At 44.9% G+C, this 27,821-nt stretch overlaps 1 protein-coding gene and 1 long non-coding RNA gene across 3 annotated transcripts in view; one reads left to right on the forward strand and one right to left on the reverse strand.

The window, feature by feature from the left end:
• LOC311009513 overlaps positions 1 to 27,821 on the reverse strand; it is a 371,301-nt gene that overhangs the window by 316,333 nt on the left and 27,147 nt on the right. The gene's annotated exons all lie outside the window — the stretch shown is intronic.
• The window catches only part of sorcs2 (sortilin-related VPS10 domain containing receptor 2), a 521,993-nt gene that overhangs the window by 239,877 nt on the left and 254,295 nt on the right, over positions 1 to 27,821 (forward strand). The gene's annotated exons all lie outside the window — the stretch shown is intronic.

The raw sequence follows: 27,821 nt of genomic DNA on the forward strand, positions 1-27,821 counted from the left end.
AGCTCTGGTGCTCAACCTGGGGGACTTCAACACCTGCAGACTTGACCCCGTGCTACCATCATTCCAGCAGTATGTTGACATTCCTACCAGAAGAAACAACATATTAGACCTATGCTATGGAAAACGTCTCTAAACTCATATCCACCGCTCAGACTCGCAGACCACAATGCCATCTGTTTACTTCAACAAGTACTCAAGCGTATCCATCCACAGTCCTACAGTGCTCCACAATGGTCGGAGGACTCCATTGCACAACTCCAAGGTTCCCTGGCATGCACTGACTGGAAAATCTTCGACAGAGATTTGGACAGCAAAGTTACTGCCATATCCGACTACATCAACTTCTGTATACATACCACCATACTACTGAAAGAAATATCCAAACTCCAAACCCTGGATCACCTCTGAAATTAAAAAAAGCCTGAGAGAGAAGCACACAGTCTTCAGTCTCAATGATATAGCTGGTCTCAGATCTGCAAACTGTTATATCAAAAATAAAATCTTCATGGCCAAAATACAATTAAAAAACAAACTAGAGCATAAGTTTAGCACCATGAACACAAAAGATGCCTTTCAGATGATAAAATCCCTCATCGGATATAAACCCACCCACAGCAAAACAAACTCACACACCACAGATGCTCCCACCTCTGAACTGAACACATTCTTCAACTGGTTTGACACACAGGACTTCTCAGATGAATGCATGACAGCACTTAATTCTCTCCCCCCAAATGAGCCTGCCCCTTTCACAGTGGAGGAAGTTCAGCACAACAGCTCAGCCGGTGTAACCAGCCGGTGTAACCCATCCAAGGCCCCAGGATCTGGCAGCATCCCAGCAAGGGTGCTGAAGACCTGTGCCACAGAACTAGCTCCAATTGCCCACTCCTTCTTCTGTGAATCATACCTGACTGCCACAATACCCCTCCTCTGGAAAAGCGCAACCATAATCCCTGTACCCAAGAAACCACGACCCACTGAACTGAACCACTACCGTCCCATTGCCCTCACACCCATAATAAAGAAACGCCTGGAAAAATTGCTGCTCAAGACCATCCTCCCATCTCCCGATGCCGTTGCCTGCCTGATGCATCTTGTCCTCCAGCACATGGACACCTCAGGCACTTTCATAAAGATCCTCTTCGTGGACTTCAGCTCCACTTTCAACACAATCCAAAGGCACCTGCTTATCCAGAAGCTACAGAACCTCAACACTCACACCCATTCTGATCCATCTTCTGCACAACTTCCTCAGCGACAGACGGCAAGCAGTCCAGGTGGGCACAACCACATCACCGACACTCATCACCAACACCGGAGCCCCTCAGAGCTGTGTGCTAAGCCCTTTCCTCTACACTGTACACCAATGACTGCACCAGCCCCTCACACCATCACCTACCTCAAATACTCTGACGACACTGCCATCCTTGCTCTTCTATCAGACAATAACTATATCCGACTACCACAACACTGTCGTACATTTCTCCAACTGGTGTAAACATAACTTCCTCCATCTCAATGTAGCCAAAACAAAGGAAACGACAATAGGTACCCCAGCCCCCCACTCTCATCAACAAAGACACAGTTGAATCAGTTGACAGCTTCAAATACCTCGGACTAACACTGGACAATAAACTCACTTACGACCAGCACACAACGGACATTCAGAAAAGGAGCCACCAAAGACTGCATGCCATCCATAAACTTAAAGAACTCTATGTTGCCCCCCATCTCCTCCTGCTGTTGTATCAGAGTTTTGTCCAGCCCATCCTGCTCTACTGTTCCACCTGCTTCTTCAACATGCTGACTGTCAAAAACCGGGTCAAACTCACACGTGTCAGAAACATAGCTGCCAAATTAACTGGTCTCCCCACACCCACACTGTCAGAGCTCAACCTCAAGGCCATCTCACACATTGCATCAACAATAGCACAGGACAACACACACCCACTCAACCGCCACTTCATCATCATGCCCTCTGCACGCAGGTACAGGTCCCTGGTGTGCAGGAGGTCCCGCTATGGCAAAAGCCTGCCTGCAGCCATGGCAGCCCTCAACAAAAGGCCAAGATAAAATAACTCTACAGCCTCACTCTGCCATATACTGTATCTGTCCACATGTTTATGTTTTATGTTATGTGTTTGTCCATATGTGTATTTAATGTTGGTGTGCTGCCCATAAACTGTATAGTGAAGTGGAAAAGAATTTCCCCTCTGGGACAATAAAGTCTATCTAGAGTAGGCTTCTTAAGAAGAGGTTTAATTACAGCTACTGTAAGGAGGCTGTTAATAAAGACACATTGATTAATAAGGACGTACTAACTAAGGGTAAGACTTCTTTGAGTAGCCTAGTTGGTATCCGGTCTTGGAGACCGTTTAGAAGAAGAGATCTTTGATGTTAGTTGGTGAAGGTTGATTGGAGAAAAGCAGTCTAAATATATATCAGGTCTTAATGATGTTTCTATCTCTAAGATTCCTGAGTTTGAGGGTAATGTGGTTCCAATTGAAGTAATTATTAATATTGAGTAATTGGGTTTCTGATAGCTAAAATTGTATCATTAAAAAAGATCATAAAGTCATGACTACTAAATTCTCTAGGAATACATGGCTCAGTAGAGCTGTGACTCGTCAGCCTGGCTACAGTACTGAAAAGAAATCTAGGGTTGTTTTTAGTTTCCTCTATTAAAGATGAGTAGTTGGCTGCTCTGGCATTACGGAGATTCTTGCCAGAATAGATGGGATTCTTCCAGTTTGGTGGAGTGCCAGATGATTTGACAGACTTTCAACTAATGACCTGTCTCTCTTGTCTGCCATGTCCCTGTCCAACATTCCTCGGGTATGTTGATAGAAGACTTCATGCATTTCAAGTGCATTTCCTGTTGCAAATTAGCTCTTCATAAAAGTAATTTCTCTTTCTTCCCCTCCACATTTCTCGTCCTCTCAGTAAGAAAGATACATGTCATCATTGCTCTGAGGCAGTAATCACTGACTCCAGAGCTGTGTGCTTTCATCCTCCCTAATTGGTTTATAAATTACCTCCACTGATGAAAAATGACGTGTGTCCAAACGTGTGATCAGACGCAATTTGTCTTACAAAGTAGCTCAAGTGTGGGTGCTAGGACAAGGATGCTGTTTGTACATTCAAGGATGTATTTAAGGGAGGTTTTTCATCACTGATTGATACAAGGAGAGTGAGGATGGATTATGAGATTTATGAGATTAGAAAATGAATGGCTGTCTGTTTAATGTAGGGGACAATTAAAGTATTGTATGTGCTCCACCACTGCATATGATTCCCCATGGAGACTGTTGTCATGTTTATTTAGACCCTAATCTCCCCTGGGACAACCATGAGCTGAGGGATTTCCCACATGATGTCCCCTGTTTGTGTTTGATACTACAGTTTTTCTTGATTGTTTACACACATTTTCTGAATGCATGCCTCATACTCTCAGAACTCTACACACAAATAAAAAAACACACACACAATGGGCAAAACCCCTCAATTCTCCTGCAAAATGAAACTTTACATTCAAAACAATGTTATTTCTTCTCAAAATGGTATTTTGTTGTCAAATGACACACACAAACCATCATATGAATAGACATTTATAAGAACCAGTTGAACACTGATGTGATCAATGTAAAACACGATGAACACTTCTTCTCCATTTACCATAATGACTTAGGCCTTTTTTTGTTCAGTGTTACACTCACTACAGACAGTACATACATACATGTGTTGTAAAATATTTTAGAATAATGTTTTTATATATTTTATTTTTCCCACAAGAATACTGTAATGTACACAGTTTTCATCCCAACCAACACAAAGTTGCATAATCAGTGGTCTACATACAAAACCAGAAGAATTTACTGTATACAGTTAAAAAAAAAAAAAACAACAACTATCCCGCATCCTCTCTTCTGTTTTGGTCTGGCCACAGCACCTCATCCACATCACAGGCAATGCAAACGATGGCCAAGCAGCGGGGGAAATATCGCCTAGCATGGCAAATCCATGCTAGGCTCCTCCTCGTACTCTCACTCCTCTGGCTCTGCCTCTGTTGCCAATGTTGGCATCCATTGCTCCAAAACAGAAGAGCTCACCTGTTGCACTTTTATGCTAATGCTCTGATTGCAAATTGTAAAACTGTGTTGCAGGTGTTTTCCCATGTGATGAGTCAGTGTGCATAGTAGGGAAATTAACTTTAGAATTTTGAATGGCAGTGTGTTCCTTCTGAAAACAAGAGATTTTCTTCATGAAAATTGTGCCAAATGCAGAGAATTGTGTGTAGTGTTTTGAAAAAAGTGTGTTTTAAAACTGCAATTTGAGTGTAAAGCAGGAATTGTGCTTGCAGTTTAGCAGAGCTAGTTCAGGGTGTTGGTGCATGAGTTACATGTTGTGGTCATTGTGTCTCAAGTACCAGTATTTGTGTGTAAACAATTGAGAAAAACTGTAATACTCGCCACATAATGATGTTAAACTGAAACATTACATTCTTTTTTTAAGGCTTTTTGCTCCAAGATGTAGAGTTACAATGGTCTTATTCATGATATCATTATTTGTAATTGTTATCATAATTGTAGAACATTGTACATGATGAGAGAAAGTTTTGAACATGCAGTTTTGCATGTCTAAAAGTGACATGACGAGTACAGGGACATGTCTTATAATTTGATGAGCTGATGCGCATGTTCATGATGTTGATGAATACAGACCATACACAGTATATAAGATTATGGATTATGAACCCTCGATTTCAGCATTTTGGCTGTTGTGATCTTGGATTCTTGGCCTATAATCTCCCCCTGATGGCAAGTAGAGAGAATGCAATTTTAAGGCACTTCAGCCTTGTCTTTACTGTTCAGAACTGGGGGTTGTGATCTGGTGTTGACAACGCAAACCAAAGGTGTAGCTGCTTGTAGTCCTGTCAGAGCTGGAGGCTGAGGCTACAGTCTGACTGGAGGACAAGCCAACACTTCAATTTGGCAGGTTTATTCATACATGAAGAGCAAGGCATTGTACAGAGCACAAGCATTCTCAATTACCAATCTAGGTGCATTATCATATGATGGTCACTTCCACATAGCCTGTCGTCAACATATTGATGGTGGATGATTTCAGAGCAGAAAGCCCTTTTCTTTTACTGTAAAACCATCACATCAATGTGTGTGTGTGTGTGTGTGTGTTACAGTAGGTGTTCTCCTCTTCAGATCAATGCTATACTGAATGCCCTTTAAGCTCTAGTCTACGATTTGAAAGGTTTGAAAAAAACATCCTCCCCCCCCCCACACACACCCCTCCCCTCTGTGCTCCTCCGAGCTCATATCGTTCTCCCCTCGTAGCCTCCCACCTCCCTCTTATTTTACACAAATAGTTCACCGAAACGTGTTTCTGAAAACATTTTAGGCGAGAAATAAGCTATGCGGTTGCTGAATCTGTCTTTATTTTAGATCGACAATGGTCAGTTTAAAAGATTATCAAGAGCTTGCATAGACAATGAATGGGAACATTCCCTCCGCTTATGAACTCAGGCAGGACGCCGTTTAGTTTCCCGGTGTGTATTACAGCCACGAATGATGAAACATTATGGGTGTAAATGCAGCGGGTGCCGGTCGGATTTCTCTCTCACCCTGACTGCAGTACGTCCCCGATCCCAAACTGCTTGGCGATCGCTCGCCACGCGGACCGGATGGCTACTATTGGCTAAAGTTTGGCTCAAGTGAAAAATCGTAGACTAGAGCTTTAATTGAGTAGTCTGCTTCATTTAGTACAGGTGTTGTAAATGTTATACATGATTGATTTCAGCTCATGCTTGTAAGAGGATATAAATACTTTTCCATGCATTCCCTCTTTGTTTCTGAGCATGTTTCTTCCATTTTTTTAAAAACTCAAAGGAAGTGCATTTGCTCCTTTTATTGATGTGATCATGTTCTGTGTTGTTTGTGGCGTTTTAAGGTTTGCAGCAGCAGACCCCTGTAACATTTACACAGAGCTTCTGGAAGCATTGACCAGGAAGAATTAGGTCAGATAAGGAGGCTCATCCTTTATCTGTCCTCACCACATCACAACCAGAGCAGAACAGGAAAGTGAATCAGCATCATTTTGATTCAACACTCTGCTACATTGAGACAAGAGAAAGGGGTGGTTGTTATTTGACATTCTTGTCCAGGCTTGTGGTCACTGCTCTTCCCTCACGCCCGCTGGCGATTTGTTACAGTTTTCCACACAAGGAGAATAAATCCTTCATTCAACTTGACTCTTCTCACATAAATTGTTTCTTTAGAAAGTGTTCAAACTGGTTTGGTTGCTGTGGACACAGTTCTTGCATGACAGCTGATGATTGACGTGGTTCTGAGGTGGAGAACCTATAATGATGGACTACAAGTAGTGCATCATCCACTTCTCCTCATGTTGTTTCTATAAACAGCTTCAGGTCCAGCAGCTCCTCCTTCCTGCTGCTGTTACAATCAACTCTGTGATGAAACACATCCACTAAATGATTACAGCGAAAAGTCGCCATCTGGTGGCCAAAAGACAATACAGTACAGTCATCAGGGCCCCAGTATTTCAAAAGTGACCCGACTGGATTATCCTGGTCGGATTGGATTAAATCGTGATCTGATCTGAAAACTGGGTATTTCAACACAGATCCAGAGAATCCCGATCCTGAAGATCAGGATTCAGCTTTGTTAATCCAATCCTCCATTGAATCCAGATAAAGGGCTGCATTTGGGTATTTCAAAACGTAAGGCAGAGATCTGGATCAACTTGATACCAAAATTTCAGGATCATTTGGATCCCACCTCAGAGGTGGATTTGACTTGGATTGACAATGTCCCAGCTCCACTTCTCCTAGATATTGTTACTCAAGATGTTCATTACACTTAATCTAAATTGTCAATGCATTACTTGAAACAAATTGGAGTAATTTAAGAACATTTAAGGTGTAGCAAAAGTGTTTGGCTATATGTTTGTGTACAAACTGATTATTTTACTTAACCAAATCAGATGCTATTTTGCTTTAAATTACCACAATTATGTTTAGTTGGAGCCTTCTACATAAAGGGAGACAAATTAGGATGGAAAAAATGTATCTAATGGTGTCACTGATCAAAATTTAATACATGAAAATAATGCAACTACAATTTCAAACACTTTCCAGCACTTTATTCAAAATCCAACAACTTATCACTGCAATTGAAGCATTTCCAAGGATTTCCAGCACTCATACAGACACTGTCCGTAATAGCTGAGTGGGCTCTGAAAGTAGAAGAAAGGGAAGGAGTATGAGTAATATCTTTGTCTTCATTTGGAATCCACAATAGTCACAGAAATCGTGTGCATGATGACGACAGCATGATTTCCCCAGCATTACTGTAGCATTCTGACACTTCTGAATGAACTGCATAATTAATACACAACACACATACACAGTGTAATTTTAGGTTTCCAAAGCACTGTAGCAGTCTGGTCTGTAGACATGTAGCCTATTTTCAGTCTGCTGTGTTGCCAATGACGTAACGCTAATAAACTCCGAACAGGTTGATGTTAGTTTAAACAGTTATGGTATAATGTACGTCAGATTAATTACCTTGTAAATCAAACCATGGACCGCAAAATTCATAAACAAAGCCAGCTACCGCTAGCCCGCTAGCTGCTTAACACGCAAGTCAATGGAGCCGAGTTAGCTACCGTTAGCACGGCCGCGGCTCAATTAGAGATCGCTACAGCTTGGTTTTAAGTACGTGACGATTCATATAGTTAGCTAAGCACGATATTTTGGTTGGCGTTCATATGGTCCTTAAACCGCTAAACATTAGACGGTAAACTTACATTTTTGACGTGAAAGTCGTGTTCCCAGCTGCTCCTTCCGTGAAGTAGTCCGCCATGTTTCAGATCTGGAGGCGGAGACTTGAGATTTGATAATCGTATCCAGCCAGGTCGGGATCACGGTGATCCACCCGGCCAGTGTTTTGAAATACTCGGATAAAGTCAGCAGGATCACCTTGATCGATGACTGAGAAAAGGAGGATTTCATTATCCGGATTATTCTGATCCGGATTACAAGTTATGAAATACTGGGCCCAGGTGAAACAATGGCTACAGACAGCTCAATTATTGAGAAGTCCCCTCTTTGCAAAGTAGACATCACTCAAGGAGGCAAGTCCTCGTGGCAATTTCTGTAAAAAAAAAAAAAAAATTTTACCACATTTGCTTTATAGAGATAGATCTATAGATAGATCTTTATTGTCATTGCAGGTTATACAACAAAACTTTGTTGGGAGCAGTCTCTAGTTTGCAGTTACAAACAAATAAAATGAAATACAGAAATAAAATAATATAAAAAATATGAATATCAATATAAAAACACAGCACACAGTTGTTGCATAAAGTAGTTTTATTGGACAGAGTCAGGGGGAGACAGTAAACGCACCTGCATTTATATAGCGCTGCTCTAGTCTTCCGACCACTCAAAGGGCTTTACATGTCAGCATTCACCCATTCATGCGCTCATACTGATATAATACTGATGGCAGAGGCTGCTATACAATGTGTCACCTGCCTATTAAGGTCAAACAAACACATGCACATTACCATAGCACCATATATAAAGAATTCATTTTCCTACAGCTGGACTAACCAGCAGATACAGCGGTCAGTATTACGGTATGCAGCTCTCAGATTTCCCATCTCTTCTGAAAACTCATCTCACCTGCTCTCATCTTCCTACTTTCGCTCCTCTAAAAAGCCTTGAGGTCAGGTAGGTAGGTAGGTTTTGTTTCACTCATCTGCAGAGAGAACTTTTTTATAAGATATACCATTGTTTGTTTTACCATTTTCTACTTCTTCATTTTCAGTCAAAATTATCCCCTTCCCTGGAGGCTTAAAGGGATAGTTCTGAATTTTGGACATAAGACCTATTTTCCAAGTCAGCCGATGTGTTCGAGATGTCTGGAGACGTTTTCAAGAAATTTCATTCAGTTCTTCTAGTTGCCGAGTTCGCTTGTGCTATGGCTAGTGCAAGTCAATCGTTCTAGCTAGCATGGCATTAAAAACACTCATACCGACTCCACAGTGCACGCGAGGCAAATCAATTAAAACACTAGACTGTCGATGTAAATATCTTTGTTGATAGAGTAATATTTGAAACAAAACTAACCTCGCATCGCATGAATCATCCATTTTTTGAGGGACTAGTTTCTCAGCAGCAGCGGAATTTTACTTTGCTCCGTCGGACTCAAAATCTAAGACGCGCCGCTCGGAATCCAGCCGGTAAATACACACCTGAACACCGCCGATTTGTCGGCACTTATGCCCCCAAGGCTGTCTGAAAAGCCCTTGGAGCTCACACAAACAACGGCCAGCCCACGGCCCCGCGAACCCACAATTACGCACCACGAAGCCGGACCTCTGCTCCGTCCACAGAAGCGTAAACCCTCGGACGCGTTGCAGGGAATCCCGCCGGTAAATAGGCACATGAACACCGCCGAATTGTCGGGGCTCGTGCCCTCCGAGCTGGGTGAAAAGCCCTTGGAGCTCGATCCAACACCGGGCAGCCCACGGCCACGTGCATCCACACGTGCGGACTCTCCGTCGGACTCAAAACTCTAAGACGTGCCGCTCGCAATCCAGCTGGTAAATACCCAGCTGAACACTGCCGAACTGTTGGCACTTATGCCCCCAAGGCTGTCTGAAAAGCCCTTGGACCTCACACAAACACCGGGCAGCCCACGGACACGCGAACCCACAATTACGCACCGCGAACCCGAACCTCTGCTCCGTCCGGAGAACCGTAAACCCTCGGACGCGTTGCGGGGGATTCCCTCCTGGCACCACTAGTCTCCGTTTGTTCGGTCCCGGTACTCAGCTCCAGCGGGGGCTATCTCGGTCTCCACAGACACTCGTTCACGTTCTGCCCTTTGAGCATTCCTCTCGCGCAATTCTTCCTCTGTATATTCAGGCTCGTACAGGTACGGTTAAAACTCATCAGTCCTCAAAAATTTCAGTATATTCTCCAAAAGTGGCCATTTCTGTGAGATTGAAGAAACTAGTACTGCAGGCTACTCTGCGTCTGTAGCAATGACAGCAGGTAAACAAACTATTATAGAACCGGTAACTTATAAGTGCTAGGTGATATCACTCCGCCGCTGCCATAGCCTACTAGAAAGTATGACACGCTGCTGCTGCTGCTGAGACATAAATCCTTAAAAATGCAAGGTTGGTTTTATTTCAAACATTCTATCAACACAGATATGTACATCGATAGTCTGCCGTTACAATGGATTTGCCTCGGGTGCACTGTGGAGTCGGTATGAGTGTTTTTAATGCCATGCTAAAACTAGAACGATTGACTTGCGCTAGCCATAGCATAAGCGAACTCGGCAACTAGAAGAACTGAATGAAATTTCTTGAAAACGTCTCCAGACGTCTCAAACACACCGGCTGACTTGGAAAATAGGTCTTATGTCCAAAATTCCGAACTATCCCTTTAAGTATTCAGCTATTTAGTTATTTGATGTTCATTTTCAAATCAGGTGTTCTTGTATAACAATTTGTATGGAGTTCCCCACCCTCCCTTAGTAGCAACCTGTTAATGTTTTTCCAGGAGGTCCAGGTCGAGTGATGTTTGTAATCGAAGATGAAAAAAGCGGAAAATATAGCAAGTCGCTGCAATCATCGATATTGAAACATAAGAGTTGAGTTTCTTTATATATTTATTTGATGTATTATTATTTTTACTCAAAATGACACTTCAGTCTCACAGTGTGTTGGTCCTCCTCTCCCACCACACCGCCTACTGAGCATATATAAGATTATTAATCATTCAGTCAATCAATCAACCAGATCACCTGCGTTAATCTGCTGCCGCTGCTCCCGTGAGCCGCTGCCACACACCTCCTTCTCTCCTGCAGCCAGATGCTGCATCACGCCCACCTCCACTATCCCAACTTAGGTCAGGGAGCCTCCGGCATAAACAACTCCCCCTCCCCATGCAAGCGAGGGAGGAAGTCGGCCACAACCATCTGCACCCTGGACATATGGATCACCTTGAACTTAACGGCTATAAAGCCAGGTGATATACAAATGTTGGTCTCTCTTTCTTTCTTTAAAGCCCTGAACTACATAGTATAATGTACGACAGGATATATCCACTGAGAAGAACTGTGCTCATGTCAGGCACCAGGACAGTCATAGGGCTAGATTAAGTGCACCTTGATAACATGTTGGAGGTGATGCCTTTGGCTCACTTAACCAGTACATTGTGGCTGTTCCTGCTCATAGGCTTCCTCCCTGAAACAGTGATGTAGCCAAAAACAGTGTGACCTCAGCTGCACTCTAACTGCTTTAGTTAATACAAATATTTTTTCATCCCGTTTTTACAGGTTGATATTACATACATACATGTCTATAAACTCAATCTGCTCGGTGGCTTCGTCAGAAACACACCAGGCTTGTAATTTTAGCAGAGTGGAGAACTGTGTCCCTTCTGTCTAAAACATGGAATAACTTATTTTTAAGTTTGCTGGTTCCAAGTGCTATTTAATGGCATAACTAACACTTGCTCAACACTTCAGCAGTGACGTAGATGCCACGGAGGGCAGTTCGTTGGCTTTGTCGTTCCTCATGTGAACCAGTATTAGCAACTGCGGCTGCCGGAACACCTCCTGTAGGCCCACCACCCGCAGGAGGGTTCAGAAGGGGCCGGTGCGGTGGGATTTGGGTGGCTGTCCTGGGCGGGTGCCCCGGCGACCCAATCCCCGGACGGTGACTCTAGCCATGGGGACATGGAATGTCACCTCACTGGGGGGTAAAGAGCCTGAGCTAGTGCGGGAGGTAGAGCGCTACCGGCTACAGGTAGTCGGGCTCACCTCCACGCACAGTCTGGGCTCTGGAACCCAACTCCTTGAGAGAGGCTGGACTCTCTTCTACTCTGGAGTTGCCCGCGGTGAAAGGCGCCGAGCAGGTGTGGGCTTGCTCATAGCCCCCCAGCTCGGCCGCCATGTGTTGGAGTTTTCCCCGGTGAACGAGAGGGTCGTTTCCCTGCGCCTTCGGGTCGGGGATAGGTCTCTCACTGTTGTTTCGGCCTATGGGCCAAACGGCAGTGCAGAGTACCCGGCCTTCTTGGAGTCCTTGGGAGGGGTACTTGAGAGTGCTCCAACCGGGGACTCCATTGTTTTACTGGGGGACTTCAACGCTCACGTGGGCAACGACAGTGTTACCTGGAGGGGCGTGATTGGGAGGAACGGCCTCCCCGATCAGAACCCGAGTGGGGTTCTGTTATTGGACTTCTGTGCTGGTCACGGTTTGTCCATAACGAACACCATGTTCAAACATAAGGGTGTCCATCAGTGCACATGGCACCAGGACACCCTAGGCCGGAGGTCAATGATCGACTTCGTGGTTGTGTCATCTGACCTCCGGCCGTATGTTTTGGACACTCGGGTGAAGAGAGGGGCTGAGCTGTCAACTGATCACCACCTGGTGGTGAGTTGGATCCGCTGGCAGGGGAGGAAGCTGGACAGACTTGGCAGACCTAAACGCGTTGTGAGGGTCTGCTGGGAACGTCTGGTGGAACCCTCTGTCAGGGAGGTCTTCAACTCCCACCTCCGGGAGAGCTATGACCAGATCCCGAGGGAGGCTGGGGACATTGAGTCCGAATGGACCTTGTTCTCTGCCTCCATTGTTGACGCGGCTGTTCGAAGCTGTGGCCGTAAGGTCTCCGGTGCCTGTCGTGGTGGCAATCCCCGAACCCGGTGGTGGACACCGGAAGTAAGGGATGCTGTCAAGCTGAAGAAGGAGTCTTACCGAACCTGGTTGGCTCGGGGGACTCCCGAGGCAGCTGACGGGTACCGGCAGGCCAAGCGTGCTGCAGCACGGGCGGTCGCTGAAGCAAAAGTTCGGGTCTGGGAAGAGTTCGGGGAGGCCATGGAGGAGGACTATCGGTCGGCCTCGAGGAAATTCTGGCAAACCATCCGGCGCCTTAGGAAGGGGAAGCAGCCCCCCACCAACACTGTTTACGGTGGAGGTGGGGAGCTGCTGACTTCGACTGGGGATATCGTCGGGCGGTGGAAGGAATACTTCGAGGATCTCCTCAACCCCACTGACACGTCTCCCATTGGGGAAGCAGAGGCTGGAGACTCAGAGGTTCATCCACCCATTACACGGGCTGAAGTCACCGAGGTAGTTAAGAAGCTCCCCGGTGGCAAGGCACCGGGGGTGGATGAGATCCACCCTGAGTACCTCAAGTCTCTGGATGTTGTGGGGCTGTCTTGGTTGACACGTCTCTGCAACATCGCGTGGCAGTCGGGGACAGTGCCTCTGGACTGGCAGACCGGGGTGGTGGTCCCTCTATTCAAAAAGGGGGACCGGAGGGTGTGTTCCAACTATCGGGGGATCACACTTCTCAGCCTCCCCGGGAAAGTCTATTCCAGGGTGCTGGAGAGGAGAATTAGGCCGATAGTCGAACCTCGGATTCAGGAGGAACAATGCGGTTTTCGTCCTGGCCGTGGAACACTGGACCAGCTCTATACCCTCCGCAGGGTGCTCGAGGGTTCATGGGAGTTTGCCCAACCAGTCCACATGTGTTTTGTGGACTTGGAGAAGGCATTCGACCGTGTCCCTCGTGGCATTCTGTGGGAGGTACTTCGGGAGTACGGGGTCGGGGGCCCTCTGCTAAGGGCTGTTCGGTCCCTGTATGACCGGAGCAGGAGCTTGGTTCGCATTGCCGGCAGTAAGTCAGACCTGTTCCAGGTGCATGTTGGACTCCGGCAGGGCTGCCCTTTGTCACCGGTCCTGTTCATTATTTTTATGGACAGGATTTCTAGGTGCAGCCGTGGGCCGGAGGGGATCTGGTTCGGGAGCCACTGGATTTCATCCCTGCTTTTTGCGGACGATGTGGTCTTGTTGGCTCCTTCGAGCCAGGACCTCCAGCATGTCCTGGGGCGGTTTGCAGCCGAGTGTGAAGCAGCCGGGATGAGGATTAGCACCTCCAAATCTGAGGCCATGGTTCTCGACCGGAAAAAGGTGGCTTGCTCCCTCCAGGTTGAGGGGGAGTTCCTGCCTCAAGTGGAGGAGTTTAAGTATCTTGGGGTCTTGTTCACGAGTGAGGGAAGGATGGAACGCGAGATTGACAGGCGGATCGGTGCAGCGGCTGCAGTAATGCGGTCGCTGTATCGGTCCGTCGTGGTGAAGAGAGAGCTAAGCCGAAAGGCGAAGCTCTCGGTTTACCGGTCAATCTACGTTCCTACCCTCACCTATGGTCATGAACTTTGGGTCATGACCGAAAGAATAAGATCCCGGATACAAGCGGCCGAAATGAGCTTCCTCCGCAGGGTGGCGGGGCGCTCCCTTAGAGATAGGGTGAGGAGCTCCGTCACACGGGGGGAGCTCGGAGTAGAGCCGCTGCTCCTCCACATCGAGAGGAGCCAGTTGAGGTGGCTCGGGCATCTGCATCGGATGCCCCCTGGACGCCTCCCTCGGGAGGTGTTCCAGGCATGCCCCACCGGGAGGAGACCCCGAGGAAGACCCAGGACACGCTGGAGTGACTATGTCACCCGGCTGGCCTGGGAACGCCTTGGGGTCCTCCCGGAGGAGCTAGGGGAAGTGTCCGGGGAGAGGGAAGTCTGGGCGTCCCTGCTCAGGCAGCTGCCCCCGCGACCCGGTACCGGATAAGCGGAAGAAAATGGATGGATGGATGGATGGCTGCCGGAACAACCACAAAGAGTTTCCACTCTTTCTCACAGTTGGGGTCCTGCTAATGTCCCTCCTGCTGCATGAAGCTGCTGTCTGATTAAGCCATTTGTCAGAGAAAGAGGAGAGATGGTGTTATCAAAATCAAGGATGACAATAAAAACAGATGATCTGATGCTCTGAGCAAACAATGCCAGATTCCATTTGAGAGAGCAGAGAGGTGAGTTTTACCTCCTGTCCCCTTTCTATCTTTCTTCTGTCTCATGGGTTTTCCATTCCTGTCCACTCCACAAATACTCACCTTCTGTGTTGACAAATCAGATACGTGACTACAGATTATGTCTTTTACCTTCAAATAAGATTGATGTAACAATAAAAACATTTTGTGTTAATGACTGCAGTAAGAAGGCCCCTGTCAGGGATGTACTATCAATGAAGGAGGTATGGACTCAAAATTAATTTTGGCAAGATGGCTGCTGCTAGGTGAGGGTGTGTAACAAGCTCAAGTCTGCTGGCTCAACTATTGTTCTACTGATGGCGTTCTGAGATACTTTTTCCACTCCAATCTATCCTGGTGTTAATGGAAAACTTTTGGTGAATCTAAGGGCGTTTTCACACCTGCCTTGTTTAGTTCGGTTGAATAGAATCCTGGAGCGTTTCCCCCTTCGTTTGGGAAGGTGTGAACACATCAATCGCACTCGGGTGCGGACCAAAACAACCCGACCGAGACCTCCTGGAAGGGGTGGTCTCGGTGGTCCGGTTCGATTGTGGTGAGAACATGATCCAACCTCGATTCGACCCAACTGCGGGCGCATTGAGCCTGTTTTGGACTAAACCACCTCCCGTAGCCAGCTGCGCTGTGCTGATGAGCATGTCACAGTTCAGGACACTGCATGAAAAGTGGGATTTTCGTCAGTTAGCGACCCTGTAAATTCCCGTGGAAGTTCAGGTTTACGACTGCAAATGGCAATTTGCAGGAAACACCGAAAACTGACGTAAATTGCCGGGAATTGACGTGGGCCTTGCTTGGCAGTTGTCCCCCCATGCCCCCCCTCCCCGTAATCCTAGGGGAGGCTTTAACATGTAAATAAAAATGCTGTGAGCTATACAAATGCAAATCAGGGTAGCAGGGGGAGTTTTCCCCCAGGCGACATTTTTCTGAAAGGTGTTAACTTCATTTCATCTTCATTCAAAGATATAACTTCATTTCATCTTCATTCAAAGATACACAAAACAATTTGCTTCAACAATTACTTTTAATCAGGCTTTGCCACAAAGGTAAAATGTACATTCATGCAAACAACATCACAGTCTCCTAGAGCTCAACCACTGTGCATAGTGGTATGACTACAGTGACCCTTTCTTTGGTCTTGCTTAAATGCACAGTGGATGTGTTAACCACACATCTCCCAGCAATGCGCTCAACAGGCAGAAATGATGCTGGGTATGACGTGTCTGTTCCCTGCAAGCTCCAAACTTCTATTGGCTTTCCATAAAAATGTCTGTCCGGATGGGGATGAAGCCAGGAAACTTGCGCAATAACATGTTTAAATGCAGTACCTTTTGACACAACATTAACAACTATAAACTGCTTTATAATGGCTGGTCGTAGTTCTGCTAGAGGGTCAAGGATGGGTTCATAGATCATAGATCTCGGCTGTGTTAGAAATGCCATACTAACTGCCATACTGTCTACTGCATTGGCAAGAATTTACAGCGGACCTTGCTAAATCTACTCAACTTCCCAAAATGCATTGCGGCTCGTCTGACTTCACAAGTTTTGGATAATGGCGGACGACTGCGGTGATTCTGGCGACAGCCCGACACAAACCGCGTACACATGTAAGTATACTGTAACATGACTTTTATGTTTCCAGCTGACTTTTAAATCGTATTGATAATGAACGTTACTTTATTGTTGTTGGCATTGTACGTTAACGTTACGAATCGAAGGTCCTGGCAGCCGGCTAGCCTACTGACGCTAATTTACCACAGAGGTTAGCGAGCGCAAGCGAAGCGGAAAATGTGCCGTTTTTACCGACGTTAACTAATAATATAGTGCTTATGTTAAACCGTGGTTATATATTTACTAACGGTGATTAATAACGCCGTGCACCGTTGTCCGTTAAAGGGGCGGATGCAGACACCGGGCGCCTCATTCAGTGGAGGGAACGATGAGGAGACGTTCACGTTCACCGGCAGCAGGAATGCTGCTCTGAGAGGCTTCACTTAAGAAAATGTGGTTTAAATGTTATAATTCTTATATCCAGGACTGCTGGAGACTCTCAGGATGTCCCAGGACTGCTGGAGACTCTCAGGATGATTGCGGTAAGAATATGTTCGGTGACTGCTAGCTAAGCTAAAATTAGCAAAGCAAGCCCAAGCTAAAAGTAGCTTAAAAGCTAATAGTCCAAGCTAAAAGTAGCATAGTAGCCTTGTAAAAGAACAAGAGAGAGGAACCAGTGTAACGTTAAGTTGCTTTGTTAAGTGTACGTTGTTGGTCTTTTACAGGAAGCAGTACGCCGGCTTCACAACTCGGAGACGAATTGTAGGCGCTACGAACCGGAGCAAGGGTACGATTTAAAGAATATGCTTTCATTCTGCTGTATAAGGAAATAGATGCGTTAACAGTAGATACCGATCTTAACTGTTCATTTTGTTTTCACAGACGAACCTCGCCTCATAACGAAGCTGTGACCTCTTACTTGCTCGGAGCTTTGTCCGCAAGTCCGGATTTCTATGACGCTGATAGTGACGCCATTGTGTGTAAGTAACTTTTACTGTTTTCTTCTTCCTTGTTGTAATTTTACTGTGACTTAAGTTTTCTTATTCATACCACTCATTTAATTGTTTTCCAGCTGCCTGTAAGACATACTATGAAACGGTACGCAGGAGCTTCAGACACACACAGCCTGATCTCGCATCGCAGGCGGAAGCTGTGAAGACGTCAGCTCGGAGTCGTTCCAGGAGAAAGAGGGTAAGACTTATTAGATTTATTAGATCCGTTTTTGGTCAATGTGACCAAACCTACCTAAACCTATTTTTCAGGTGCATTAATAGATGTGTTGTGTCCATGCGCAGTGCATCGCGCAGTACTGATTGTCTTTATTTATTGTTTTACAGCTGCTGGAAGCGAGACGGAGTGTGCTTGCTGGCGATGAGGCGGACCGTTGGAAGTGCGCCACCACAGACATGATGTCTGATGAGGAGGACGGCGTCGTTGGCGGGGCGTCTGGATGGATTGTGCGACAGCCAGGAGCTCACCGAGCTCTGTGCGACTCTACAGTCGCGATTAGAGAAGACTCCCAAGTACAGGGCCACGCACCGCAGGCGGCTGTAAAATTGACCAAATTCGGACAGAATGTCGCCAGTTCATTTGTTTGTTGTGTGGGCAAATTTGTACCAATAGTGATAGATCTGCCAACGTGGGTTGGCTTTACATTCATAATGACCAGATCTGCCAACCAATCACGAGCGATTATACTTGTTTAAAACTAGTGGTTTCATCCAATCCTGAGTGAGGATATTCAAGCCATCTCTGGCCAGGCGCGGTTTCGCTGCTATTCATATGCTAATTAGAGCCTTCGCTGTGGTTCGTTTCCGACAATTTTCGGCACAGACGAACGCGGCGTTCGCAGCCTGTAAATTGTCGTTAACTCCCGAAAATTAGGGAGATTTCCGGGCGTTTACAGGGACGAAAATCCGACTTTTCATGCAGTGGGAGGATTAACGCCGGGTTCACACCAGACACGTATTTCTCTGCGACAGTCGACAAGCACTTCTGCTCAGCTTTTGTTCATTCAGAGCTATTTTTTTCATTATGGAGTAAATAACCCCATAAAATTAATACGCCATGTTTCTGTAACCAAGAAGTTTGTACACTTCTTGTATTTATCCGTTCGACAGAGAGAGAGAGAGAGAGACACACACACACAGACAGAGAGAGTGTGTATGGCAGTGCAGATATACCGTTGAAATACAGATATTTGTTTATCTACTCTTCACATTTATTAAATGTATTGTCTCTTCCTGTTTCCCAGTGCAAGTTGAGATACACAAATATGATTGCATTTGTCAATCGCAGTATTTTATTTTGAAAACTGCTTTTATTTCGAAAATTGACCGGATTGTCTCGTGTTTCTTTGTGTGATTTCCTGCCAGAATTGACGCGTTCGCTCGCGGCACGCGCAAAAAATAGAGCAGACGCCGAAACGATCGCTTCACGGTGCAGGACGGTCGCGCCTATTCGCGGCGCCCCGCGTCTGGTGTGAACTACACCATCGCTTAACAGGGGCGCCGAAAGGAAGCGGGCTCCGCTACGCGCCTATTCGCGGCGCTTCCGCGGTCGGTGTGAACCAGGCGTGAACCAGGCGTGAACCAGGCGTTAATGCGCGCCTCCACCTCAAGTGTCTTGATATGCATCGTCGGCGACTCCAGTGCATCATGACTTGAAAACGTGGGCAGATGACGCTGAGAACAGAAGCAGACGTTCCAACTTACACTTTGTCGGCATCCCTGAGAGGGCAGAGTCCAAAGATATCAACGGATTCATGGGCCGTTTGATACCGCAGCTTCTTGGTGAAGCAAATTTCCCTACTGCTCTTGTGATTGAGCGCTGTCACGCACCGGTCGCATGGATAATTCCAGAGCCAAGGCTGGTGAAGTTCCTCCATTTCCAGAATAAGCTGAGGGTAATCTTTCCTGTGAGAAAAAGGTGCCCCTCGAGTACAACGGAGCTCGGGGCCATATCTACCCGGACTTCAGCACCAGTCTTGTCCAGAGACGCCGGGAGTATGATGCGGCTAAGAAAAAGCTCCGCGATCGTGACATCAAATACCCATCTTTCCCAGCACACTGAGAATTGTCCACGCTGGCAAGACACAATTCTTTCGCACTCCTGATGAAGTTGAGACATTTCTTTGTGAGCTCTCCTCCATGAACTCCTCCATGGACTCGGACATGACAGCCTAACGTTAGTGGCCAGTGGCTCGTGCTAACGTTAGCACATTAATGTTGTGTGCCGATGAACTTTGTGTTTAGCTGGTTCTTGTTGAATTCTTTTCTCTATAATTATCCTTCTCAACTTTAGTTTTGATATAACGATGCCGGCGGCTCCTCTTGTAATAATTTACCCATTGGGCCAGTATTGATTTTCTATGTCTTATTTGAAAAGTTGCAGCTGGCATGAGAGTTGTTATGACCGATACTGCTTTACTACTGTTTGCTGCAAAACGTGTCGTATTGCCATAAAACGTTGCAACACTAAGAGCCGAGTTCTCTATTGCGAAACGTAAAATGTTTTGAATGGTAAAGGATTTATCCCTATAAACAATTGATTATAATGAATTGCCAACTATTTGATTTGACAAACTGACAATTAAATTAAGTTTATTCAAGATTTTTTCCTCTTTTTTATTTTAACATCTAATCATATGGGCCTTATAATGCCCCATTAACTTAAACATAAATGGTTCAGGATGCTTTTTTTCTCTCTTTTAGTTTTCTCTCTCTCTCTCTCTCTCTCTCTCTCTCTCTCTCTCTCTCTCTCTCTCTCTCTCAATGGCACAGCCTGATCTCGCATCGCAGGCGGAAGCTGTGAAGACGTCAGCTCGGAGTCGTTCCAGGAGAAAAAGGGTAAGACTTATTAGATTTATTAGATCCGTTTTTGGTCAATGTGACCAAACCTACCTAAACCTATTTTTCAGGTGCATTAATAGATGTGTTGTGTCCATGCGCAGTGCATCGCGCAGTACTGATTGTCTTTATTGATTGTTTTACAGCTGCTGGAAGCGAGACGGAGTGTGCTTGCTGGCGATGAGGTGGACCGTTGGAAGTGCGCCACCACAGACATGATGTCTGAGGAGGAGGACGGCGTCGTTGGCGGGGTGTCTGGATGGATTGTGCGACCTCCATCCTCTCGTAGCCAGGAGCTCACCGAACGCTGTGCGACTCTACAGTCGCGATTAGAGAAGACTCCCAAGTACAGGGCCACGCACCGCAGGCGGCTGTAAAATTGACCAAATTCGGACAGAATGTCGCCAGTTCATTTGTTTGTTGTGTGGGCAAATTTGTACAGTTGTGTGTTGTGTTGTCAATAAAGCTCTTTCTTTGAATACTTCCTCCTGGCAATTTTTCCTTTCCTCAATAAATTCATTCATATTTATATTTATAAATATATAAATAAATAAAAATAAATATATGTGTGTATATATATGTATAAATATATATATATATATATAGTGATAGATCTGCTAACCAATCACTAGTGATTATTCTTGTTTAAAAGACCCAGTGTGACCAATAGTAACACATCTGCCAACGGGGGTGGGGTTTACATTTATGATGACTCATTAGGTTGACCAATAGTGACAGATCTGCCAACGTGGGTTGGCTTTACATTTATAATGACCAGATCTGCCAACCAATCACGAGCGATTATACTTGTTTAAAACTAGTGGTTTCATCCAATCCTGAGTGAGGATATTCAAGCCATCTCTGGCCAGGCGCGGTCTCGTTGCTATTCATATGCTAATTAGAGCCTTCGCTGTGGTTCGTTTTCGACAATTTTCGGCACAGACGAACGCGGCGTTCGCAGCCTGTAAATTGTCGTTAACTCCCGAAAATTAGGGAGATTTCCGGGCGTTTACAGGGACGAAAATCCGACTTTTCATGCAGTGTAATCACTCCACAACTACAGCTCTGTTAAAACTCACCAGCGATGTATTCACTGCTTCTGAGGATGGTAAACTCACCGGCGCCATCTTTCTTGATTTAACCAAGACCTTTGATGTTGTCAATCACTACCTACTGCTTGATAAACTTTACTCTATTGGTCTCTCTAAAAACGATCTACTGTGGTTTAATTCATACCTTCATAAAAGACGCCAATGTGTTACCTTAATGGAAGTCAATCCAACGTCTTAACTGTTGAGAAAAGGGTCCCACAAGGTTCGTCTTTGGTACCACTCCTTTTCTCTATTTTTATAAACCTCCCTTATATCTTTTCTGACTGTCGAACATAATTATATGCCGATGATGCAGTGCTATATACATCTAGTACTAATAAGTCAGAGATTGAAAGATAAAAATAAATCATGCAGTATGTTACTTAGTACCAGACACGGTCTTGGTAACTCTGTTGATTTGACTATATCATTTAATGAAGAATCACCATTGAAACAAGTAGTGAGCTTTAAATATCTTGGTGTTTGGCTCGACCCAACTCTTTCATTTAAGCAGCATATTGAGACGATTTCTAAAAAACTCAGCTGTAATCTTGCTATTCTTTAGCGTCATATAAACTGTTTCACCTTTCAGATGAGAAAAAGAATTGTCTCTCAAATATTACTCCCAATATTGGATTATGCTGATATTGTATATCATAATACATTTGAGGTACATCTTCAATCCCTCAGTGTAATTTATAATAGTCTTTGCAGATTTATTTTAAGGTGTCCATATCTAACTCACCACTGTTCTATGTACCAAACACTAAACTGGTTATCCCCCTATGCTCGAAGATGCTACCACTGGTTCCAGTTCATCTTTAAATGCATCCATTTCAACTACCCTTCTTATTTAAAAATATCCCTCTTACCATACACACACTCATACTCACTAAGACATATTCAGCAACCCTTTTTTTTTCATCCCAAGAACCAACAAAGAGATTGGGAGACGTTCATTCAAATTTAAAGCTCCTTCTGACTGGAACACTCTCGCTTGTGCCATTAGAACTATTAGCTAATTTCGTCTATTTAAAAATACACTTTTGCCCTTCCTTATAAAACCATGTACCTGTTACTAGTGTTAGAATCTTTGAGCTCCTCTATATCATCTGTGTGTGATTATCTGACATGGCTATTGTGTATACATGGCCATTGCACTGTTATTGTTAGTGTTATTGTGTTGCATAGTGCAACAGTCTTGTAATATATTGTGTCACAATGTCATGAAATGATATGTCATGCAGTTGTGTTGATCGTCTGTATTGGTGTGTGTTGTGTGGTAGGTGGTTGTATATGTCAAGTCAATTGGCAATTGTTATAACTGCAGCAGGTGGGGATGGAGGGGTTGTGGGATTGGTGTCTGGATAGGTGGGTTGATGAGAGCCTCTATGTATCTATGTATGTTGTGTCTGTTGTTGTAACTGTAATGTCTTGTCTTGTATTGTATGTTGGACCCCCTTGAAAACGAGATGACTGCTTATCTCAAGGGGTTATCCATAAATAAACTTTCCAAATGTAGTTAAAAAAAGGTTTATTTAAACAATAAAATAAGAAAAATGTCCAGGGAGACCACAGGGGCTAAACACTATACAAAAACTAACCAAAAACATCCAAAAACAAGATAACAAGATAGATACAAGATAATCCAAACGATGAACAGAACTCACAAACAGTAATCCAGACAAATACCTGGAGACACAGGCAGGACATATCAGGTGGTGGGCACACATCCAGGATAACACACGACAAAGAAAGACAGAACAGAAACACAGACTAAATACACAGGGCTGATTAGGTCGACAACAGACAGGTGTGGAAACACAAGGGCAGGCCATGGTGAATGAGAGGCAAGGCCCACAGTCATGACGTGACAAGCAAGAAAAACATGTGAACACAAGACAGAATCAACTTCAAAATAACAACAAAACACACAGTCATGACAGCTCCACTACCCTCTCGTCTGTCTTCAGAATGAACTTCACCCACAACAACTAGTTAAATCCTATCTGCGCAGAAAAATTATATTACAATTTAAAAAGAGATAGGACTTTATGAGTACGTTTGTGCAAATGTTTGTCTCTAAATGACTACAGTCTATAATACGCCACTGAGATCTGAGCAGAGTTTAGAATGTGTCTTTATGAGGTCAGTTTTCTTTATTTACAGCCCTGCATGTTAGCTGTATTTTATAAATCGCGCATCACTTGGACATGCTAAAAGCCAAAGATGTGACACAGTGTTCAAGCGGTTTTCTTGCCAAAGCAGCAGCATGCCAGGAAGCCCACACGCATTTCATCAGTGTCGCTCCAGAGTTGCCGGTGCTGCTTATCAAATCAATGCGTTGAGTGTAGAGGACAACTGTAGTAATTCAGGAGTAAATTCAACAATAAGCTAAAAGCTCTCATCATTTGTTCTACTATGAAAATCACGAGGATCTAAGGCCTGAGTGATAAGATAACATAACATAACAGCTCCAGTTCCTTCCTGATCACCTCAGTCTCCTCTCCCTGCCTGACCTGGGCTCTGTCTCTGTGTCTGCCTTGATCTTTCTCTGATGTCTTTATTGACAACCAATAACTTTCAAAAAAGACAATCTGTTCATACAGTTCAAGTGAGTGAACAAACACCACAACAAAGTTAATATTACCCCTTTGTAGAGCCACTTTGATATAGCATATAAGCAAAATAGTGGTGGGGCCAATTTAAGCTAATCAGAACCATTTTGGTTGGGCGCTGGGGCATGATAAGGCTATCATATATTGGTTATATGGTGCACTTTTACGGAAATGGTTCCTATTTCCATTGATTTCCACTAATAGAGACAAGAGAACAAAATCAAACGCTATGAGCAACAGGCCAACAAATAAGCAACATCTAGATAAACACCCAGCTTGTGGTGACAGTATGTGAGCCACCCAACTCAGCAGCGACCAGGTTTTATTATGCTGCTCTGTGTGGCTGCTTGTTGTTGAGATCTTACTGCATGGAGTAAGAATGATAGCTGGTCACACTAGTCCAACAAACCAGACTTTGGGGCCATTCACCCCCCCCCCCCCCCCCCCCCCCCACACACACACACACACACACACCCCCGCCGGTTGGCCTGCATATATTACCATCCTTTTGGGCTGTATTTCGTGTTTAATACCAATCAGCAAATGTTAGCATGTTAGCACATTTAATTAAGATAGCATGTTAGCATTGTCATTGTGATCATGCTGTTGACAACCATTTAGACTGGACAGCCTCATAAAATGCCTTTTTGTTTACAATAGGTCAGAGATCTCATTAGGTGTGACAACCTCATCATGAAGTCTCTCAGCTTGACATCCTGTCGCTCCAGCTTCTTTCTCATATGCTGCTGGCTTCTAGTATATCAGCTCCAGTCAAAACCAACACAAAATACATTAAAGACTAAGTTAAAAACAGACTTAATTCACTTTATTGCATGTCTCATATCAGGCCAGCAGCTATAGTGCTGGCTGTATGGGAGGCTTTGGTCAAAGAGAGTGTCGTTGCAACTGAAATATCAGTTTAGTCTAGTGCAGGTTTGGCAATGAAATACCAGTAGACATAATATCCAAATCTGAAGATCTTTTTTTTTTTAAAGATTTTTTTTAGGCATCGACACCTTTATTAGCAGTGGACAGATAGGAAACATAGGAGAGAGGGGGGGGGGGGTGACATGCAGGAAAGGACCTCCGGCCAGGATTCGAACCAGTGTCTGCATATGTACGTTCGTACATGGCATGCGCTGTAACCACTCTGCCAACTGCGTCCCAAGAATCTGAAGATTTTTTAATGCTGAAGCATGAGCCATTCCCCAGTGTGACGCAGGAATGACTGAAGAGTCACTGTTTCTGTGAGCACTTATAATGCAGTTGAATTTACATATAGGTCTGACATCCTGCAGCCCCCGTTCCAGGTGTCCCCAGATGTTGTGTTTGATCAAAGGGTCATTGTCTTATCCTGCATCAATGGGCTTGTCTAGCGACGCCCCTTGTGGCAAATGTCCTGCAATACGCATTGAGGACAGACAGCCATTTGCCCACAGAAATACATGATTAAATAGGAATTTCCCTCACAAGAGTTACATCTACATTTAGGGCATTTAGCAGACACTTTTGTCCAAAGCAACTTAAAAAAAGTACATTTGTCATAAGAAAGAAACCACAACATATTGCCGAAAAGTAAGAGTGAAAAAATAGAAACAAGTGTTAGGTCCTCATCTGAGTAAAGTAGTAACTGTTCAACAAGGATACCTTAAGTGCTATGATCAAAGAGCTAAAGTGCTATAGGTAAGAACATAGAAGTGCTTTTTTGGGGGGTGGGGGGGGGGGGGGGGGGGGGGGGTTGTGAGTGGGTCATGCTATGCAGAGTCGAGTCGAGAAGTCTGAACAGGTGCCAGGTACCAGGACCACCTGGCTACCACCAGGCCAGACCCAGGCTCCAAGCTAGCTGCTACCACCAGGCCGGACCCAGGCTCACAGCTAGCTGCTACTATCAGGCCGGACCCAGGCTCCAAGTTAGCAGCTACCACCAGGCTCCTAGCTGGCACCTACCACCAGCTCAGATCCTGGCTAGCAGCTAGCAGCTACTACCAGGATACAGGCTACAGGAGATAGGGTACCAACTAGAAGCTGGCAGCTAACACCATGTCACCAAAGAAGGGGAAGAAAGAAGAAAGGGAAAGACGAGGACTGTGTGACCTTAACCCAGGTGCAAACAACAGAAACTGTTTTATAGAGAGATGCTGGAGCAGCAGCTTTAAGAACTTTGTGACAATTGTGATTGAGTCAAATAATAAGAGATTGGATACAATGGTGAAGGAAATACGTGAATTGCGAGCCTCCACTACACCCAAAAAGATGTGGATGAGCTCCTTGCCAAGGAGAAGACATCAACCACAAGACTCTCTGAAGTACATTCAGATCTCTCTGTTGTTGCCACAAAAATTTGTTTATATCTGCCGAAAATGGACTACTTGGACAGTCAGTTGAGAAGAAATAACATTATGATTGATGGGATTCCTGAGTCTGAAAATGAGAACTGGGCTGAATCAGAAAAGAAGGTGTGGAAGATCTTTACTAAAAAGCTCAAACTCTCAGGCATGGAGATGAACGTGTGCATAGAACTGGGAAATCAATAGGAGGGAGAGCCAGGCCAATTGTTGCAAGATTCTTTAGATACAAGGACAAAGTCAGAGTCGTGGAGAAAGCAACATACTGAAAAGGGACCAACGTGTACATCAATGAGGACTATCCAGAAGATGTTCGCCAAAAACGTAAAGAACTCATACCAGCTATGAAGTCTGGTGACGAAAGTTAAAATATTTTCTGTTAAGAGCAGGTGCAAACAACACTGAGATCATGATAAATACCAACACAGTCACCTGAAAAATGTTGCTGGTGCTTTAGTTCCTTTTGATCATCCATGCTGGATGTCCAGGACATAATGATGATCATTGGTTTGGCAGGTCCTGCTGTTGGTGTGGTCTCTATTGATTGCCTTTGCCTTATGAGCTCAAAAATCAAAATAGATAATCAACATAGTGTCGCCTCGGTCTAACAAGCATGTAAGCTTGATGAAAGTACTTATGGCCCAGAGAATACATTTATATCCATCGAGCAAACAAGGACGTTGATATTGCACAAGTTTGTTTGGTGTTTCTTTATTGGTGGGGTAACGTGTAAAACTGACATGTAATGACAGTAATGTGAGGCAGTTCTGTAAATGTATGTGATGAAATAGTGAGAGTCTGGGACGAGAGATTAAATTAGATGAAGGAGATTAATTTGTGTGTAAATGTATGAGAGATTGCCCTCTTCAGGTGAGGAGTGAGTTGCTTTCCCAAGCGAAGGTGCTCAAGTATCTTGGGATCTTGTTCAGGAGTGAGGGAAGAAGGGAGCTTGAGATTGACAGGTGGATTGGTGTAGCGTCAGCAGTATTGTAGGCTCTGTACCGTCGTGGTGGTAAAGCTCTCAATTTACCAGTCAATCTATGCCCCAACCCTCACCTATTGTCATGAGCTTTGGGTAGTGACCGAAAGAACGAGATTGCGGATATAAGCGGCTGACATGTGTTATCTCAATAGGGTGGCTGGGCTCAGCCTTAGAGATAGGGTGAGGAGCTCAGTCATCAGCTTGGAGTCGAGCTGCTGCTCCTTCGCGTCGAAAGGAGCCAGCTGAGGTCAGGTCTGGATGTCTCAGGTCTGCATGTATCGGGTCTGGATGTCTCAGGTCTGGATGGAACGTCGGAATATGTATGAACCGCATCTGCATCTCCAGTTTCCCCGTCTCCATAATATGCGTATGCAATGACTCAAAAGTTTCCATAGAGATGGTGTATGCCTCTTTCTGAGTCCGTTTTCTGCATATTTTTTATATTATATATCTA

The sequence above is a fragment of the Eutrigla gurnardus genome, assembly GCF_963514095.1.
Source record: "Eutrigla gurnardus genome assembly, chromosome: 23".
Lineage (NCBI taxonomy): Eukaryota > Metazoa > Chordata > Actinopteri > Perciformes > Triglidae > Eutrigla > Eutrigla gurnardus.